The sequence below is a fragment of the Pelophylax lessonae genome (genome assembly GCF_965119305.1).
Source record: "Pelophylax lessonae genome assembly, chromosome: 13".
NCBI classification, from domain to species: Eukaryota; Metazoa; Chordata; class Amphibia; order Anura; family Ranidae; genus Pelophylax; species Pelophylax lessonae.
In genome coordinates this window covers 167,263,400-167,282,670 of record NC_138780.1, presented here as the reverse complement: position 1 = coordinate 167,282,670, position 19,271 = coordinate 167,263,400, and positions in this window count along the sequence as shown.

Sequence of the window (19,271 nt, the reverse complement as noted above, 5' to 3'; positions counted from 1 at the left end):
AATTTTGTTTCGTTGTATCGGATTCTTTTGTAATTCAGATATATTTGAATTTCCGAATACCAAAAAATTTGTCTTAATCTCAATTTGGAACGAAACGCACATGTCTAGCCATACCAGTGGGATCCCCGTGGCAGCTGAAAATCACAGCAGTAGGCACTGATAATAGAGTGACTGCCACTAGCTTCCGGGTCCTGTGCCAAGTGGCTGCCCTGCTGTTTACAGAACACAGGAGCTAACTCGCTTGGCACAGGCACCATTTATTGAACACTTTCCATTTTCAATTGAATGCAAAGTGTTCTCTGATTGAACAATGTGGAGATTGTGATGTCATCGTCCATCCTCTCCACCTCGTCCAATCAGAGAATGCTTTACATTGATTGAGGAAATGCAAAGTGTTTCCTGAATGGTGCCCGTGCTGAAAGAGCGACCTCATGTGTTCACAATGTAGCATTGCAGCTGCTCAGCACAGGACCCAGAAGTTGGAGATCACTGGAGTAGCAGTGTCTACAACAGTGTTTTCCATCTGCCACGGGGATCCCACTGGCATGCCACTTACATACTTACATACCTATGTAAAAATACCATTCCAAATGAGTGACGCCATTATGAATATTACATGCTTTGCTAACCCTATGCATTGTGGTAATGTACACTGGTAAATGCATGTAGAAGTGTACACAGGCTCTCAAAATGTATCCCTAGCCATTTTTCATTTATATATATATATATATATATATATATATATATATATATATATATATATATATGTAAATGTCAGAAATGCTGTTAAGTTTGTATTGCTTCTGCCTAAACATCTCCAGAACACATCCATCATGACTGACATAGAGCACTCCCCAAATGTCTTTCAAGTTGAATACTATGGGAAGCACAGTCATTTTCATCTGAGCCCTGACAAAGGGTGGATTTCAGCCCCTGAAACACGTTGGCTACCTTTTTATCTTCTTGTGTCTAATAATCTACAATAAGTAATTAAGGACCCTAAAGTGATATTAAAGTGTGTTTTTTTTTTTTTATAAATAACAAACATGTTAAACTTACCTTCTCTGTGTAACGGTTTTGCACAGGGCAGCCCAGATCCTCCTCTTCTCAGGTCCCTTGTTGGCGCTCCTGGTCCCTCCCTCCTGCCGTGTGCTCCCACAGTAAGCAGCTTGCTATGGGGGTACCTGAGCCGGGCCGCTGCTCTGTGTGTCCATTCAGACATGAAGCCATGGCTCAGCCCTTACCCCTCACTCCTCACTGGCTCACTAGCTTTGATTGACAGCACTAGGAGCCAATGGAGCCCGCTTTGTGTTTCAACCAATCAGGAGGGAGAGTCCCGAACAGCCGAGTCTCTCGTGCAACATCACTGGATCGAGATGGGGCTCAGGTAAGTATTAGGGGGGTTTAGGGGGGCTGCTGCACACAGTAGATTTTTTATCTTAATGCATAAAATGCATTCTGCCTTTAGAAGCACTTTAAAGAGGAAAAAAAGTCACGAGAAAAAAAAAGCCCTGTAAAGAGAAAGGCATAATGAGCTAGTATGAGACTGAGAATGGTGCTGCCCAAAGTTGCCCCTGTGCTCCTTCAACCAGAGTGTTGGCACTCTAATACAGCAGTGGCGGCTGGTTCTCCATGGGCCGGGGAGGGGCGGCAAACGGACCGTACCATACAACCCCCACCCGGACAATACCAGGCCGCACCCAGTACACACAGCATTACAGTACAGGACCCACAGCATAGCATGACATGACAGTAGTACAGTACAGTACAGTACAGGACCCCCCCCGGCTCACTCCCATCTGCAGCAGGCAAACCCGTCTTCTGCATCTCCTCATCCCTCCTCCTCCATACCCAATGGCATGGCTTCTCCTTTTGGCCAATCAGGAAACAGGTCAGAACCCGCTTCCTGGTTGGCCAGGAGGAGGATCCATCTGACAATAGCGAATTTTCATTCGCTATTGTCACACAACTGGGTGGGCTCGGGGCACAGTTCTCTTCCCCCCCGAGTCCACCCTTTTTTTTAGCCTATTAGAGCCTCTGGCTCTAATCACATGGCTAAAATAAAAAAAAAGCCCCATTGAAGTCCATGCACCCGGTGCCCCGCATGTAGATTAGGGGGCCAGATGCATGAATAGGGGGGGCGGCGCCCCTGCGCCCCATATGCACCAGCCGCTACTGTACTACAGGAGGTGCGTTACTGGCCAGATCATTAGGTGAACAGAGGGGAAAAAAGACCCAAAAAAGAAAGGTAATGCAGCCACCACATCTAATGATTGGAATACTGCGTTTTTGGTTTTGGGTTTAAAGTGGTTGTAAAGTCACTACTCACAAATCCTGAATCCCCTCTTACAGAAAAATATACTGTGCAGTATATGTGTTTTTTAGAAATTATGCAGCAAAAAAACTTATTTTACAGCACTGCTGTGCGGTCACGTGACCTCATGGCGCTCCCCTTTCACGATTTTAGGACTGCCGTGGGAGGGGCTGAGATTCCCTATTGACGTCAGGCGGGAGGAGAGGAGGAGAGCAATGGGAGGTCACGTGAGTGTACGGCGGCGCACTTTAAAAAGGGATTTCGCTGCATAATTTCTAAAACACTGCACAGTATATCTTTCTGTACCACCAGGGATTCCATGATTTGTTGTTAGTGATTTTACAGCCACAGTGATGGGAGGGGAGGAGAGGGGAGGGGCGGGGAGGTTACGGCTCACACACAGACTCCCAAGTTGACAGGCAGGGAAGGAAGGAGAGAGGGAGAGCAGCGGAATGGTGGAGGAACGTAAACTGATCACATTATCAGAAGTCATGACTACAATGGTCAGTACACCAAGGGGGGCACAGGTACAGGCACAGGTACAGGCCGGATCAACCAGGTATATTACAGCATAGAGGGGGACAAATGACACCGCACAAGCACTATGCTCTATATTCTGCTTTTTTGTTTGTTTTTTTGTTTTTTGTTTTTAGGGTTAGAACCACTTTAATACCACTTTATTGCATTTTTGAAGCTCCCATCTAAATTGTACATGGTTAATATTATGTAAATGTCTTGAAGTTTTGTCTTAAAAATTTTTCTTTACGTTCTGACAGGTTCTCTTTTAAAGGATAACCTTATGCATATTCCCTGTAGTGTAGCCTGCTATGTGTTAATGACACGGTGCAATAATGAACAGTACAATGTGCCGAAATTTTCATTTAAGATGTTTTGCCGTGATTGACTCCTCAACATTCATTTCCGCGACTTGGACGATACGCTTTATTACTTTGCGCAGATATCACTTATAATTGACACGGCTCCTTCGCTAAGCTACTTGCTTTTCACCTGATGTTATTGGATGACGAATAATGTCATTTACCTCGAGTGCTGCAGAGACCCAGGTGACCAGGGAAGAGAATAGAGAGATATGTACGCCGCCTTCAATGAGATGCAAAAATATATTAAATCCCTGTAGTAATAAATGGATGTGATGGGGTTTGTGTTTCCGATGGGAAAAACAGTGAGACAAGACCTTAGAAGAGGTTACTGTCGGGAAAAGCTGATTCTTTGCTGGTTTAAAGTGAAGCTCCAACTTTACGACCCAGAAAATAAAAGAGAAGCATAAAAGATAACTGCGTAGATAACTGTGTTTATGCATTTTGTTTAGCTGCACAGTTTATTTTAAAATAACTAAATGCTGAATAGAACTTACACACACAGCACAGTGGTCCAGGTCTCCAGAGGTCTGATGGGGCCTCCTGCACGCTGCTTCAATCAACAGCACTACTAATGGAGCAAGGGCACTGTGTGTTGGAGCAATGTGCAGTTAGAGACAGACAGGACCACTGGAGAAAGGGAAAGGGCCATATGGTGGGCTGGCCTTGGGTGGGGTGATTGCAAAGTGTCCCCTGGGAATGGCAACTATGGGTTTCAGACCCCACTGTAATAAAGCAGCACTAAGCCACAACCCAACTCAGCACCCTGCCTCATGGGCTAGGTCTGTCACGATCTGGAGCCAGGCTCAGAGGCCAGTAGCTATAGCAGTGGAGCAGCGCCCTCCGACAAGCAGGACAGGTATACAAGCAGGTCACCCTGGCTGATGACACAGGTTCACCTGAGCTGCAGGGTCTAAGTACTAACCAGTTTTTATCAGAGCTCCTGATGGGGGAGATGGGTTTTTCTGAATGCTAGTACCAGGTCGCCATCCTCAGGATCGCCCCACCAGGAGGTGAGCAAGCTGGGGTCCAGTAGCAGATAAAGCAGGTAGGGATCAAGCAGAAATGTAGTCGAGGAACAAGCCAAAGGTCAGTAACATATGGTTGCAGGTTGGAAATAAGTAAAAGCGTAGTCGAGGAACAAGCCAAATGGTAGCAAATATTGGCTAGAAAGAGCAAAATAATCTGCAAATAAGAAGTGCAAAGACTCAATCAGGAAGTTCATGGGAGGAGCAAAGAGTTCAAGGTTCAAGATAAACAAGGTTCAAGGCATTATCATTCAAGGAAAAGTCCAGAGAACTGTCCAGCGTTCCAGGTCACTCAGCAGAAAGAGTCCTTGTCAGATACAGCAGAAGTCCCAGGTTCAAGTTTAGGCCCTGACAAGGCATTTGGCAGAGTTCAGGGCAATTTTTGTAACCGGCCTGCAAGGCCTAGCCATTGTATTTACACTTGCTCTTTTTTATTTATTTGCTCTCAATATGTGTATGTCACTGCACTCTAGGTGGGTTTCACGCTGCAGCACTGCAGTTTAGCCACAGTACAGGTTTCTCTTAGACCTTCTATTAGATCACTCATTTTGGAACATGTAGGGCTTTTGGTTCTGGGTTCTCCGAGAGTGATGTCACATGCTGTTCCAGGGTCAGTAGTTGTGGCTTTGCATTTCAGAGTGGCAAAGAAAGGAAAGCATAAGTAATATCATCCCTGAAGCCATTGCCTAGAGCCCCTGCATTACAAATGGAGAACATATGTTCCCTGTACATGGAAGTACCTGGTATTTTGCAGTGGCAGTCGTGGAATTATTAGTAGCGGGGGAGTGCTGGAGAGGTGAACATATTGTTGGGTGCTCAATTATCAAAGCATGTATGGCAACGAGGAACGAGCTCAGCAGTGTTCAGACACAAGTATGAAACTGGTTGAGCTATCCAGCCAGGAAGTTGTGAAAGCCAATCATAGGCAGAGGGGGTATTCTATAAACTGAAGTAGCACGTATGCAAGGGGTGTGTATATGTACGGTTGTGGGGTAGCAAATGCCTCCACCTAGGGTTGCCATCTCATCCCTTTAAAACCAAACACATATTCATTACACAGTTTCTGGGGCTAATTTAATGCAGATAGGTATTAAATAGGTGTTCAGTTTTAAAGGGAGGAGGTGGCAACCCTACCTCCACCGCCTATGAATGACTGTCAGCTATGACAGCTTCCTAGCCAGAGGAGGACTGGGCAAGGGGGCAGGGGGGCAATTGCCCCCTGGGCCATTCTGATGTTCTGTAGAAAGGCTGCACCGCTTCTGCTACAGACATGCCAAAAGGATTCCTGGTGGAGAGAAGTAAAAAGTCCCCACTGCTGATCTACTGAGTGCGGGTTGAAGACAAGGACAGAGCGCAGGCCTCCCTCCCCAGTACGGATGGTGTAAACTATGTCTGAGCAGAGGCCAGTTCCATGCCCCACTGGAGACTCTCCTCCCCTGGCCAGCCCCAACTGAGTTGTCCCAGCTCCCCCCCAACCGCCCCCTGCTGGCTAGGTTGGGAACCCGGATTCAGCCGGTGGGTAGAGAGTACCTGGAGCGGAGCTTCAGCCTTGAAGGGAGGTCAGAAGGAGGCCTGGAAGAGGGAGAGTGGGAAGGGGGCCGAGTCGCTACACCATGGGCCTCTGGTTTGTACCTGTCCCCCTGGGCCGAAAGTTGTCAGTCTGCCTCTGTTCCTAGCCCAGGACAGGATAACTTAGGTGGGGTTGGACTAATGTCTGACCAAGCTTTAGCTCATCACTGATGGTCACCAAAAGACACCTAGGTAACGGGAAGTAGAAATTGGGGAGTACCGGCTTGAAACTTCCTGATAAAAGAAATCTACTTTAAATCAGCAGACGACTTAATGCCCACCCAGCTTTTTGGCAAGCAGCGTAAGTAGTAAGGTTTTTTTTTTTTTGTAGCTTTTCTTTTTTTCTTTATTGTGCTTAACAATAATTTAGAAACATAGAGATCCCTAACTTATTCCATTAGAAGGCTTGCGCTGTGAAGTTGTTTGGCTCCTATTTAAATGTTGAGTCTGGTAATACAACAACATTCCAGACAATTCCACACTGCAAAATTGGTTTTACCATTGTAATTGATGAACAGCTGTGCTTTAATAGACTATAAGGAAGAGCTTCAGTGATTACTCCTTAGGATGCCCTAAGTGAGCACACGGCGGGGATGCTAAAAGGAAGAATGGTTTAACCTCTCTGTGACCGGACGGGCTGAGTATCATGCCGTCACTCCGGACAAGCAGCTAGGCTGCCGGGAGGAGTACCTGAATTAAGCATTAAATCGGTATCAAACCTAAAAACAAAAATTAATATTATTTTTTTAAGCTTACCAATCCCTACATGTGGTGGCTGCATTCGTTTTCATTTTTAGGCTTTTTTCCCCTCTAATGTCACCTGGTGATCTGGCCATTACCACACCTCCTGTATTAGAGTGCCCCCACAGAGCAACATAGCTACCTATGGATAGCAACATTGTTATTCTGGGGAGAGGGAAGTGTTAGGTTCCATTTACAGGAACGATCTGATCAGATCCGCCTGTAAGCTTTTCAGGCGGACCTGATCGGATGCTCCATTCATCCCTAGGGGGCAGCGGGTGTCAGCGGAGACATCCCCGCTGCTATCCGCTTCTGATCCTGTCCGTGAAATCCGGCCAGATGGAAATCCTATTTTCTATCCGTCTGGCGGATCAGATCGGATTGGATGAGAATGGACAGGCGGTCCTTTCTTGTCCAAACTCCCCATAGAGGAGAGCGGGAATCTGACAGCTCCCTCTCTGCACACTGAACGGAGACGGAGCTGTCATCCGCCTGCTCAGCGGGGATCGGCCGATCGCCACTGAGCCGAACAGACTCTGGCGGCGGAGGCGGACCGTGTAAAAGGACCCTTAGACTAGCAAATTTAGATGGCCTTGACTAACAAATTAAAGCTGAACTTCCGTAAATGAATAAAAGCTAATCATTTTAAGCACCCCAGTCAGTGGTAAATGGTTTGTCTCAATCCTTCAACTGCCGCTTTTGCTGGACAGCTCAGTCTGTTAACCACTTCAGCTCTGAAAGGTTTTACCCCTTAAAGATCAGGCCATTTTTTGCGATACGGCACTGCGATACTTTAACGCATTTATGGGACGCTGCACCCAAATAAAATTGTCTTATTGTCTTGTCTAAAAGTCTTTTTTTTCCCACAAATAGAGCTTTATTTTGGTTGTATTTGATCACCTCTGCGGTTTATATTTTTTGCGCTATAAACAAAAAAAGACAATTAAAAAAACAATATTTTTTACTTTCTGCTATAAAACATACCCAATAAACACATTTTAAAAAAATCTAATTTTTTCATCAATTTAGGCCAATATGTATTCTGCTATATATTTTTGGTAAAAAAAAATCCTAGTGTATATTGATTCATTTCCATGAAATGTATAGCATCTACAAACTATGGGATACATTTATGGTCTTTTTTTTAAATAGTTTTTACTAGTAATGGCGGCGATCAGTGATTTTTAGCAGGACTGCGACATTGCGGCGGACAGATTTGGCACTAAGTGACACTTTTTGGGGACCAATGACACCAATACAGTGATCAGTGCTAAAAAAATATACTGTTACTGTATAAATGACACTGGCAGGGAAGGGGTTAACACCAGGGGCGATGAAGGGGTTAAGTGTATTCCTAGGGAGTGCTTTCTAACTGTTTGGGCAGTGGATGCACTAGAGCAGGGGTCCTCAAACTTTTTAAACAGGGGGCCAGTTCACGTTCCCTCAGACACTGTTGGGGTTTGAAATAAAATATGAACGAATTCCCATGCGCATATTTTTATTGTTTTATTTATATAGTGGCGACTGGTGCTCAAACTTTTTTTGGGGGGGGGGCGCAAACAGAAAAATGTAATAGGCATTGCTTTGCGGCAAATAACGCTGTAAAAAATTGCGTGACTTTGAGATCACAAAAGTGTGAAAGGGGCCTTTGGTAATCAAGGTATAGTGTGCCCCCATCAATGCAGAGTGACCAGCGTGCCCCCTTTTCAATGCAGAGAGACCAGCGTGCTGTGCCCCCTTTCAATGAAGAGAGACCAGCGTGCCCCCTTTCAATGCAGAGACCAGCGTGCCCCCTTTCAATGCAGAGACCAGCATACCCCCTTTCAATGCAGAGACAGCATGCCCCCATCAATGCAGAGACTATCGTGCCCCCTTTCAATGCAGAGACCAGTTTGCCCCCTTTCAATGCAGAGACCAGCGTGCCCCCTTTCAATGCAGAGACCAGCGTGCCCCCTTTCAGTGCAGAGACCATCGTGCCCCCTTCAATGCAGAGACCAGCATGCCCCCTTCAATGCAGAGACCAGTGTGCCCCCTTTCATAGCTGAGACCAGCGCGCCCCCTTTCATTGCAGAGACCATTGTGCCCCCTTTCAATGCAGAGACCATCATGCCCCCTTTCAATGCAGAGACCATTGTGCCCCCTTCAATGCAGAGACCATCGTGCCCCCTTCAATGCAGAGACCATCGTGCCCCCTTTCAATGCAGAGACCAGCGTGCCCCCTTTCAATGCAGAGACCATCATGCCCCCTTTCAATGAAGAGACCATCGTGCCCCCTTCAATGCAGAGACCATCGTGCCCCCTTCAATGCAGAGACCATCGTGCCCCCTTCAATGCAGAGACCACCATGCCCCCTTTCAATGCAGAGACCATCGTGCCCCCTTTCAATGCAGAGACCACCATGCCCCCTTTCAATGCAGAGACCAGCGTGCCCCCTTTCAATGCAGAGACCATCGTGCCCCCTTCAATGCAGAGACCATTGTGCCCCCTTTCAATGCAGAGACCATCGTTCCCCCTTTTAATGCAGAGACCAGCATGCCCCCTTTCAATGCAGAGACCAGTGTGCCCCCTTATAATGCAGAGACCATCGTGCCCCCTTCAATGCAGAGACCATCGTGCCCCCTTCAATGCAGAGAGACCAATCAGTGCACTTACCTGCAGTGGCGGCTTCTCCTCAGTCCCCTGGCGTCTCCTCAAGTCCTCCCGCCTCCTCCTCGGCCAATGGCATGAGCTCACCTTTCGGCCAATCAGGAAGCGGGTCTCGGACCCACTTCTTGATTGGCCAGGAGGAGGATCCGTGTGACAATAGCGAATTTTCATTCGCTATTGTCACACAAATGGGTGGGCTAGGGCGCAGTGCTCTGCGCCCCGGGTCTACCCTTTTCTGAAGCCTATTTCATGATTCATGAAAAAAAAAAACATAAATGATACATCCCAGGCGGCGGGCCGGGTTCAGGACCCTGGCGGGCTGCATGTGGACCATGGCCGTAGTTTGAGGACCCCTGCACTAGAGAAAAAGAGAAATCTGTGTTTCAGCTTAGCTGAAACAGAAGATCTCTCTTTTCCTCCCTGACATAACAGCGGTCTGCCTTGTTTACACAGCACTCAGGGCTTGACAAATTTGCTTGGAGCCTGCTAAAAAGTTAGGAGCCATTTTTTTTTTGCAGAATGCTGAACAGTCGGCTTCTGCCGGACCGGCTGCCATACACACGGGCCAAATGGCGGGCAGTTTTTATTGAACCAGCCGAAGTTGCCCGGCATTCAGCCCATGTGTACTTGGCTTGATGGTGTGATGGGCAGCAGCTCACTAGAGAAGGATAGTGCAGCAAGGTGGTGGCGATAGGAGATCCAGTAACTCATGCCACCTTAGGCCCCTTTCACACGGACACCTCCGCTATGCAGAATCCGCTTGCTCAGTGAGGATTTCTCCGCTAATCCCCACTGAGCAGGTGGATGACTGGTCCTGTCTATTCCACTATGCAAAGTGAACATGGACACAGTCCTGCTCTCCTCTATGGGGAAATTGGATAAAAATGGACCGCCTGTCCATTTCCATCCAATGCCATCCGATTCACCGGCCGGCCGGCTGACAGGCGGACTTGACCGGACAGCCCATGTGAAAGAGGGCTTCGGCTGTGTGGCTGTGGCATGACAGGGAGAGAATGAAAAATAATAAAACATTTTTAATGAACAAAAAATAAATAAACTGTTTCCATCCTTGTGGGGGTGTACATGGAACTGAGGTCGTTCCAACCAGCTTTCCCACACTCCCTGTCCACTCCACTCACCGCTAAGGACAGGGCGTCAGATCAAGCCCGCAACACCTTCAACCTCTTCTCTTCTTAGGAAGGAGATGGGCGGCCAGTGAGAACAGGCAAGATAAACACTCTGTCAGTAACTCTGTGCTGTCAGTAACTGTTTGTCACAGCCCCAGCCACTACAAGAGGGTGCCATTTCCACAATGCAAGCATCTCGCTCCAGCAGGCCGCAAAGCCGCGGCCTCAAATACCAGCTGGCACGGCATTCTTAGTCCACGCACCTGCGGGCGGGGGCTGCATGGGGACAAGACACCTGCTGCAATGTAGCCCAGGCGCCAGGCCACTAATTCCAGTCGCCAATCCGACCTGGCGTCTGGGGTTTGTCAAACCTTGCCCTAACCACCTGTCCCACCTGTATATAGGCTATGATATATGAGTGGCACTCTAACAATCCTTCCTTCCGGCCTATAGGCTGTAATATAGCAGTGACACCCTAATCACCTATCCTACCTGTCTGTAGGTTGTGATTTAGCAGTGGCACTCTAACCACCTGTCCTACCTACCTATAGGCTGTGATATTGCAGTTGCACCCTAACCACCTGTCCTACCTGCCTATAGGCTGTGATTTAGCAGTGGCCCTTTAACCACCTGTCCTACCTGCCTAAAGGCTATGATATTGCAGTGGCACCCTAATCAACTCTCCTTCTTGCCTTTAGGCTATGATATAGCAGTGGCACCTTAACCACCTTTCCTTCTTCCCTTTAGGGCTATGATATAGCAGTGGCACCCTAATCACCTGTCCTTGCCTATAGGCTACGATATTGCAGTGACACCTTAATCACCTGTCCTTCTTGCCTCAAGGCTATGATATAGCAGTGGCACCCCAACCACCTTTCCTACCTGCCTATAGGCTGTGATATACCAGTGGCACCCTAATTACCTGTCCTACCTGCCTATAGGCTGGGATATATCATCTCTTGTCATACCAAAGGGGTCATTTACCTGTTACAATGTGAATGTAATCTCCAATATGTAGGCAGAACTATAAGGACAGCGAGCATACGTGTTGGAGAGCATTTGACCAACATTCATAATGGTTTCCCAGGGCACAGTGTGTCACAACACTATGCCAATTGTCACAATAAAGATTCCAGGAAACTAAAAATCACTGTTATTGAGAAACATGTCCCTCATTGGAGAGGCAGTAATTTAGAAAGGTCCATCTCGAGACGCGAGACTTTCTGGATTTACGAATTGAAATGCTTTAGGCCGAGAGGCCACAATATAGAATGGGATATCAATTCGCATATTAATAACAGTTGAACACATAGCCAGTATATTCCCTCTATCACAATTCACATTAGACATCTAGTACCTTTATTTTTTATCTTTTTATTCCGTTTGTTGTCATTTTATATTAAGATATATATGGTGTTTACACATATTTTTATGGAACCTTATGTAATATATACCGGTCAATATATGTATCTCAGACCGTTTGGTCTAAGTAGTACACTGAGAGATAAGCATTAAGCAAAACAGTTGTCCTCTTGGAAAGGAAGTATAATGCTGGTCACTTCCGGTGTCACTGTGCTGAAATAGCTTGCATAGGATTTTACGCCATTTATTTTTATCCATTGATAGAAGTTGGTAATGTGGAAGTGGATATATTTGTCCCCCACATTTTTAAAGTTTTTATTATAATTTACCCATCAATTAAAATATATGCACACTAGCGGAAGTTAACAGGTGGCGACGATACAGGATGAGCAATTTTAATACTCCTTTTGCAGTTGAGAATAAATCGTCTCATTAGTAGGCGCTACCCCAATAATATACATCCGCATTTTGGAGAAGATAGAACGATTAGATAAGTTCTAAATGATGGAGAGCCGTGAGATACTTCCGGAGCTTCCATTGTTGACACCGGAAGTGACGCGGCCCCATTGAAAATAAAAGGACGGAAGTGACGGCGCGCGGGAACCTCCTATCTCTGAAGATAACCAATCGGTGGAAACGCGTTAGACAGGAGGCGTGCCGTCACGACGTCGCTCGGGATCTGAGCTGCAGCCGGACCCGGGCTCATTAGAATTCCTCATTGCTCCTCTACATTCATTCGCTGTGTCTAATCCGCATACTTGATGATACCATCTTCCTGCCGAGTCCTCCCTACGGTTGCTTGGACATTCTGAGAGACAGCCATTGCGGTCCAGGAATTTGTGGCAAAGTGCTTTTCCATATCGATCTGGTAAGGGGCCAAGCAGGCTTATAAGCATGCACGGTGGTGAACACGGATCGTTTTTTTGGGCTTGAGCACAGACATCTAATATTTGTATAGAGGAGCACTTATTTTATCCGTCCGGTAAGGAGGAATTCACACTGGTGGAGGGAATCACTGTTACTTTTGATTTGTCATCACCAGTTTACATCAGTCACTGAATATTCATTTGGATTCTCATCAAGAAAACTTTGGGACTTTGATTTCGTTATATGTGCCTTATATGTTTGTATATTGATTTGCACATTCATTTTCATGCACAGTTTATGCATTCACATTTATTGATAAAGCGCACCACCCATTTTTGACATTTCACATTATTTTTCTGGTAGCAGCTTATCACAGACCTAGCGCACTTTCTTTTTTTCACAACCTATTATTCATTTCGAGTAGCAGCAGGTCATTATGGATATTTTTGAGTATCATAGCACACGCAAACTTCTAGTAGATGAAATTTTCACCAAAACCACCCAGGAGACCACAGATCTAAGAGGAATCTTTATGAGATTGAAAAATGTGATGGTATCAGAATTACATGCCTCTTGGGACATAGCGTTTCTCGAGAAATATGTCCAAGAAAAAATGGTCCCCAGGAGTCTAAGGTGGAACATACACCCGGACCAGGGAGACCAAGACCTCATTGAGTGGTTTCAATTTTTCAATGGGGCAGGGATGGGCCTATTAAATTTCCTCATTGACAGGAAGAGGAAAAAAGTTTTAAAATTGAATAAAGAGATACTAGAGATTAAAGAGAAGTTATTACCTTCTATGCAAGAAGAAGCCTACAAGATATACAATAAAGAATTGAGGGAAATACTGGCTATGGAGGATGAAGAACAGAAGACTAAGAAAAGGAAAAAATACTTGAGGGATCTTGAAGATTATCATGGATCAAGAGTGTTCAAATGGCAATCGAATCTTGTAGACAAAGAAGAAAACAATATGGAAATTCAAAATTCACCAGGTGAAGGGACCTCCAAAAAGGGATTAGAACCTTTTGGCTTTAAAGAACCAAAGGAGGTGCCTAAGAAAGAGGTGAAAATAGCAGAACCTTATAAAAAGGGGGAGGACAAATCAGGACCGAAGAATTTTGAGAAATTTAAACCCTTGAAAGAAAGCGGCTCAAGTCAAAACACCAAACACCAGGCTGGAGGAGACTATTATTACAACAACAGAGAAAGAGGGAGACCCGCGAGACATGACTCCTATAGAAGAGAACATGAATATCGAAGGAATTCATGGGAGAGACAATCCAGAAGATCGAGATCTCGGTCACCAAGAAGAGTCCCTGTGGACTATCTAGGGAATTGCACGGATTCTCCCCATACTCCCAGGGTTTATTCCCAATATACCCAAAATAAATTTGAACCCTTGCGACATAATGGATATGATGAAAGGGAAGAGGTATTTGAACCTCCACAGACTAGGACACCCAATAAAGCCAATAAGAAGAATTTTTTAGGGCAAGGCCCAAAGAAGGGCAAAAAAAGAAGAAAGTAATTAGGGGATGCAGAGGAGGATCCAGAAAGAATAAAATCAAAAACCAAGAAACTCAAGGAATCTTTAACCTTAGTAAGGTGGAGCTTTCTGAATCTGAAAAACACACACTGAGTAAAGGGTTAAAATATGCCCAGAAAAAAACCCTAAATAAGTTTGAGACATTTGTGGACATCCACAAATATGTGAGGAAGTTGAATGTAAAAAGACACTTTCTTTCAAAAGCTGGAGAAAGGAACTATGTATCCTATCAAACATCATCTATTATTCCCTCCGGCCTAAAGAACGCCTCACTATTTAACCCTCCAGGAGCACCAAGCCATCATGTTACGGTTTTTAGAGATTTGGTATTAAGAGAACTGGAGGAGAAAAAGCTGGAATCCAAACCTCAAGGTGATTTACAAAAGGGAATCAAGTCTCTGTGTGAGAGAAAAAACCTAGTAATCAGGCCAGCCGATAAAGGTGGGGGGATTGTGCTATTGAATAAGGATGATTACATCAGAGAAATGGACCGCCTGGTAGCAGATCCCACCACGTATGAAATCTTGAGGAATGACCCCACCTTGGTTTATAAAAGGAAGTTGGAGAAACTGATACACCAAGGTTTTACCACAGGTGTGTTAAACGAAAAAGAAAAGGACTTTTTAGTTCCAGTTTCTCCCAGGGTTCCCACCATATACTACCTTCCAAAGGTGCACAAATGTCTTGATAACCCACCAGGAAGGCCTATAGTTAGTGGAGTAGAGTCTGTTACTTCAAGGTTGGGAAAATATGTTGACTATTTCCTCCAGCCCCTTGTACAAGGAACACCGGCCTTCCTTAAAGACACTTCCCAATGCATCAGGGATATAACGGAGGTAGAAATTCAAGGAGATGTTTTGCTTGTCACAGCCGATGTGACCTCATTGTATACCATCATACCGCATGAAATGGGTTACGAAGCCGTCAGCACATTCCTTGATGCTAACCATGAGATTCCGCTTAAACAAAAACAGTTTATCCTGGACCTCCTAATATTTGGAATGAACCATAATTATTTTTATTATAATCAAAATTTTTACCGTCAGAGAACAGGTGTGGCCATGGGAGCTAAATTTGCCCCAAGTTTAGCCAACCTGTTCATGGCCCTTTGGGAAGATCGCAACATATTTTCCAATCGAGCCAAGGAATTAGTCATTTGGAGGAGGTACATCGATGATACACTGTTGGTGTGGAAGGGTGACGTAGGCTCTCTTAAGAGTTTTATGGACAACCTGAATTGTAACAGTTGGGGCATCAGGTTCACCTACCAATACAGTAAAACCTCCATTAATTTCTTGGACTTGGTCATCTATCGGAAAGATTCGGGCTTTGCCACCCGATCATTATTTAAGCCCACAGATAGGAACGGCTTTATAGCCAAGGATAGTTGCCACCATCCCAATTGGCTTAAATCGGTACCGAGCAGCCAGTTTAGGAGGATTAGAAGGAATTGTACAGAACAAGGAGATTTTCAACAACAAGTGGGCACTCTCAAACAGAGATTTGTTGAAAAAGGATACGATGTTTCAGAGTTGAATGAAGAAATTGAAAAAGTCACTCCAATGGAGCAAAAGAGCCTTGTAGAGTATAAACAGAAAACTAAAGGGATCTCTCCACACTTTGAATATGCATTTACTACCAAATTTTCTAGCAATTACAAATGGCTCAACTATGTCTTCAAAAAATACTGGGGGGTCCTACAAGAGGACAGAATCTTGGGTCCAGCTTTGCCCACCCAACCAAAAATCATCTTTAGGAAGGCGACTAATCTGAAAGAAATGATAGCCCGAAACCCTGTCGAGAGACCGCTCAAGACAGAGGTATTCCCGAACATGAAAGGCTTCTACCCTTGCAAAAGATGCAGGATATGTACTGAAGCAACCACAGTGAAAACAAAGAAATTTACCTCCACAGTAACAGGGAAGGAATATCCCATAAGAGAGTTCATCTCTTGTCATACCAAAGGGGTCATTTACCTGTTACAATGTGAATGTAATCTCCAATATGTAGGCAGAACTATAAGGACAGCGAGCATACGTGTTGGAGAGCATTTGACCAACATTCATAATGGTTTCCCAGGGCACAGTGTGTCACAACACTATGCCAATTGTCACAATAAAGATTCCAGGAAACTAAAAATCACTGTTATTGAGAAACATGTCCCTCATTGGAGAGGCAGTAATTTAGAAAGGTCCATCTCGAGACGCGAGACTTTCTGGATTTACGAATTGAAATGCTTTAGGCCGAGAGGCCACAATATAGAATGGGATATCAATTCGCATATTAATAACAGTTGAACACATAGCCAGTATATTCCCTCTATCACAATTCACATTAGACATCTAGTACCTTTATTTTTTATCTTTTTATTCCGTTTGTTGTCATTTTATATTAAAATATATATGGTGTTTACACATATTTTTATGGAACCTTATGTAATATATACCGGTCAATATATGTATCTCAGACCGTTTGGTCTAAGTAGTACACTGAGAGATAAGCATTAAGCAAAACAGTTGTCCTCTTGGAAAGGAAGTATAATGCTGGTCACTTCCGGTGTCACTGTGCTGAAATAGCTTGCATAGGATTTTACGCCATTTATTTTTATCCATTGATAGAAGTTGGTAATGTGGAAGTGGATATATTTGTCCCCCACATTTTTAAAGTTTTTATTATAATTTACCCATCAATTAAAATATATGCACACTAGCGGAAGTTAACAGGTGGCGACGATACAGGATGAGCAATTTTAATACTCCTTTTGCAGTTGAGAATAAATCGTCTCATTAGTAGGCGCTACCCCAATAATATACATCCGCATTTTGGAGAAGATAGAACGATTAGATAAGTTCTAAATGATGGAGAGCCGTGAGATACTTCCGGAGCTTCCATTGTTGACACCGGAAGTGACGCGGCCCCATTGAAAATAAAAGGACGGAAGTGACGGCGCGCGGGAACCTCCTATCTCTGAAGATAACCAATCGGTGGAAACGCGTTAGACAGGAGGCGTGCCGTCACGACGTCGCTCGGGATCTGAGCTGCAGCCGGACCCGGGCTCATTAGAATTCCTCATTGCTCCTCTACATTCATTCGCTGTGTCTAATCCGCATACTTGATGATACCATCTTCCTGCCGAGTCCTCCCTACGGTTGCTTGGACATTCTGAGAGACAGCCATTGCGGTCCAGGAATTTGTGGCAAAGTGCTTTTCCATATCGATCTGGTAAGGGGCCAAGCAGGCTTATAAGCATGCACGGTGGTGAACACGGATCGTTTTTTTGGGCTTGAGCACAGACATCTAATATTTGTATAGAGGAGCACTTATTTTATCCGTCCGGTAAGGAGGAATTCACACTGGTGGAGGGAATCACTGTTACTTTTGATTTGTCATCACCAGTTTACATCAGTCACTGAATATTCATTTGGATTCTCATCAAGAAAACTTTGGGACTTTGATTTCGTTATATGTGCCTTATATGTTTGTATATTGATTTGCACATTCATTTTCATGCACAGTTTATGCATTCACATTTATTGATAAAGCGCACCACCCATTTTTGACACTATAGGCTGGGATATACCAGTGGCACCCTGATCACCTGCCCCTCCTGCCTATTAGCTGTGATATACCAGTGGCCCCCTAAGTGGCCTGCCCTTCCTGCTTATAAACTGTGAATGATCTCATTTATTAACACTCTCTGAGAACAGGTACCCCATATTTGCAAGTTATAAACTCCTCACTGCAATGATACACTGCTCATTTGTGAGTGACTGTCATCAACTGGTCCATGCAACAAGGTTATGTATGGATTCAAGAGGTGTGACATTAATAGTACATTGTCTTGCAGATTCCTTTACTTCACAAGATATATGCAATATTTCAGTGTGGTAGCTGTGGGAGTATAATATTCCTACAGCGGTAGTATAGTATTATTTTTAAAAATAAAAATAGTATAAACTAAAATTCCCCTTTACAGCACCATCGAAGGCCCTCTGTGTTCATATATGATGATCCCATCTTTGCATTTTCCACCTAAGTTCTTTTCATTACACATGTATCATCATCCTTAGGATTCATGGCAAGGCTACAAAAATGGCCGCCCTCATAGAATATAGTGCTTGGTTGGTGCTTGGTTGGTGGCTGCACTTTCAACATTTCTTCAAAATGGTCATCATGGATTCCAGGAGGTAGTGGTAGAGGGGCATGGATTTTCACAGGTTAGCAAAATGTGGACAAAAACATTATTTGAGCCCAATTGGCCTGTATTGGGCAGCTCACCACAAAGAAAGGGACCACCTAGGAGTGGACTTTCACCTGAGTTGAGAAATGAAAGTGTAATAGGCCAAAGAGAGTACCAAATGAAAAATCCTTAGAAGTCCAAAGTCTTTATTGTGTATTAAATTAAATTAAAACCCGCGCTACTACTAAAATTTAATAAATTAATTAATTAAATGCAGCTGCTGTGCATCCAAGTAAATCTTAGATTAAAATGTGTAATAAATTTAAAACAGCGCTAGCATTTCATGTTGGCAAATAAATAAGTGCAATACAAAATATATAGTATATATATATAGTATATATAAAAAAATATATAAATATTCCAAAATATATATATATAACAGTCCTTATTTGTGAAGTGTCCAATAAAGTGCTCAGGTGCAGAAAAACGATAATTCAAACGGTGCTCAAGTCAAGTCTTTGAAAACGCCCAGTAGGCGGCGAAACGCGTTGACGCAACTTCCGGTACGGCTGGTACGCATCGTCACTTCCGGTCAACTTCCTGGATTGACGGTGGAACGCACGCGAACAGCGGCATCCACCACCATTGATGTTCATTCACACTGCAGTTTTTATCTATATATTTTGTAAGTATGTTTCTTTGATTGCGGGGAATCAAATTATCTTTACATACTACACTATTGGTCCCTTTTTGTTTCCTTGTCTGGGACTAACGGAGACCTTTTTCGGAGCCATCCTTCATAAGGCACTCCTATCCCTGGATCCATTCCAATCAAAGAGCCTGGTCATCTATGCTTTAAGGATTTTATCAAGCGCATGAGACTCATATCTGTGGTGAGTAAGGAACCTAGAAAGTCTTTATTGTTCAACTGGTTCCAACAACCACGGCAAAGGACAGCCAACATGTTTTGGGGGCCACAGAACTCACACAGGGACGATTGTGTTGCCCCT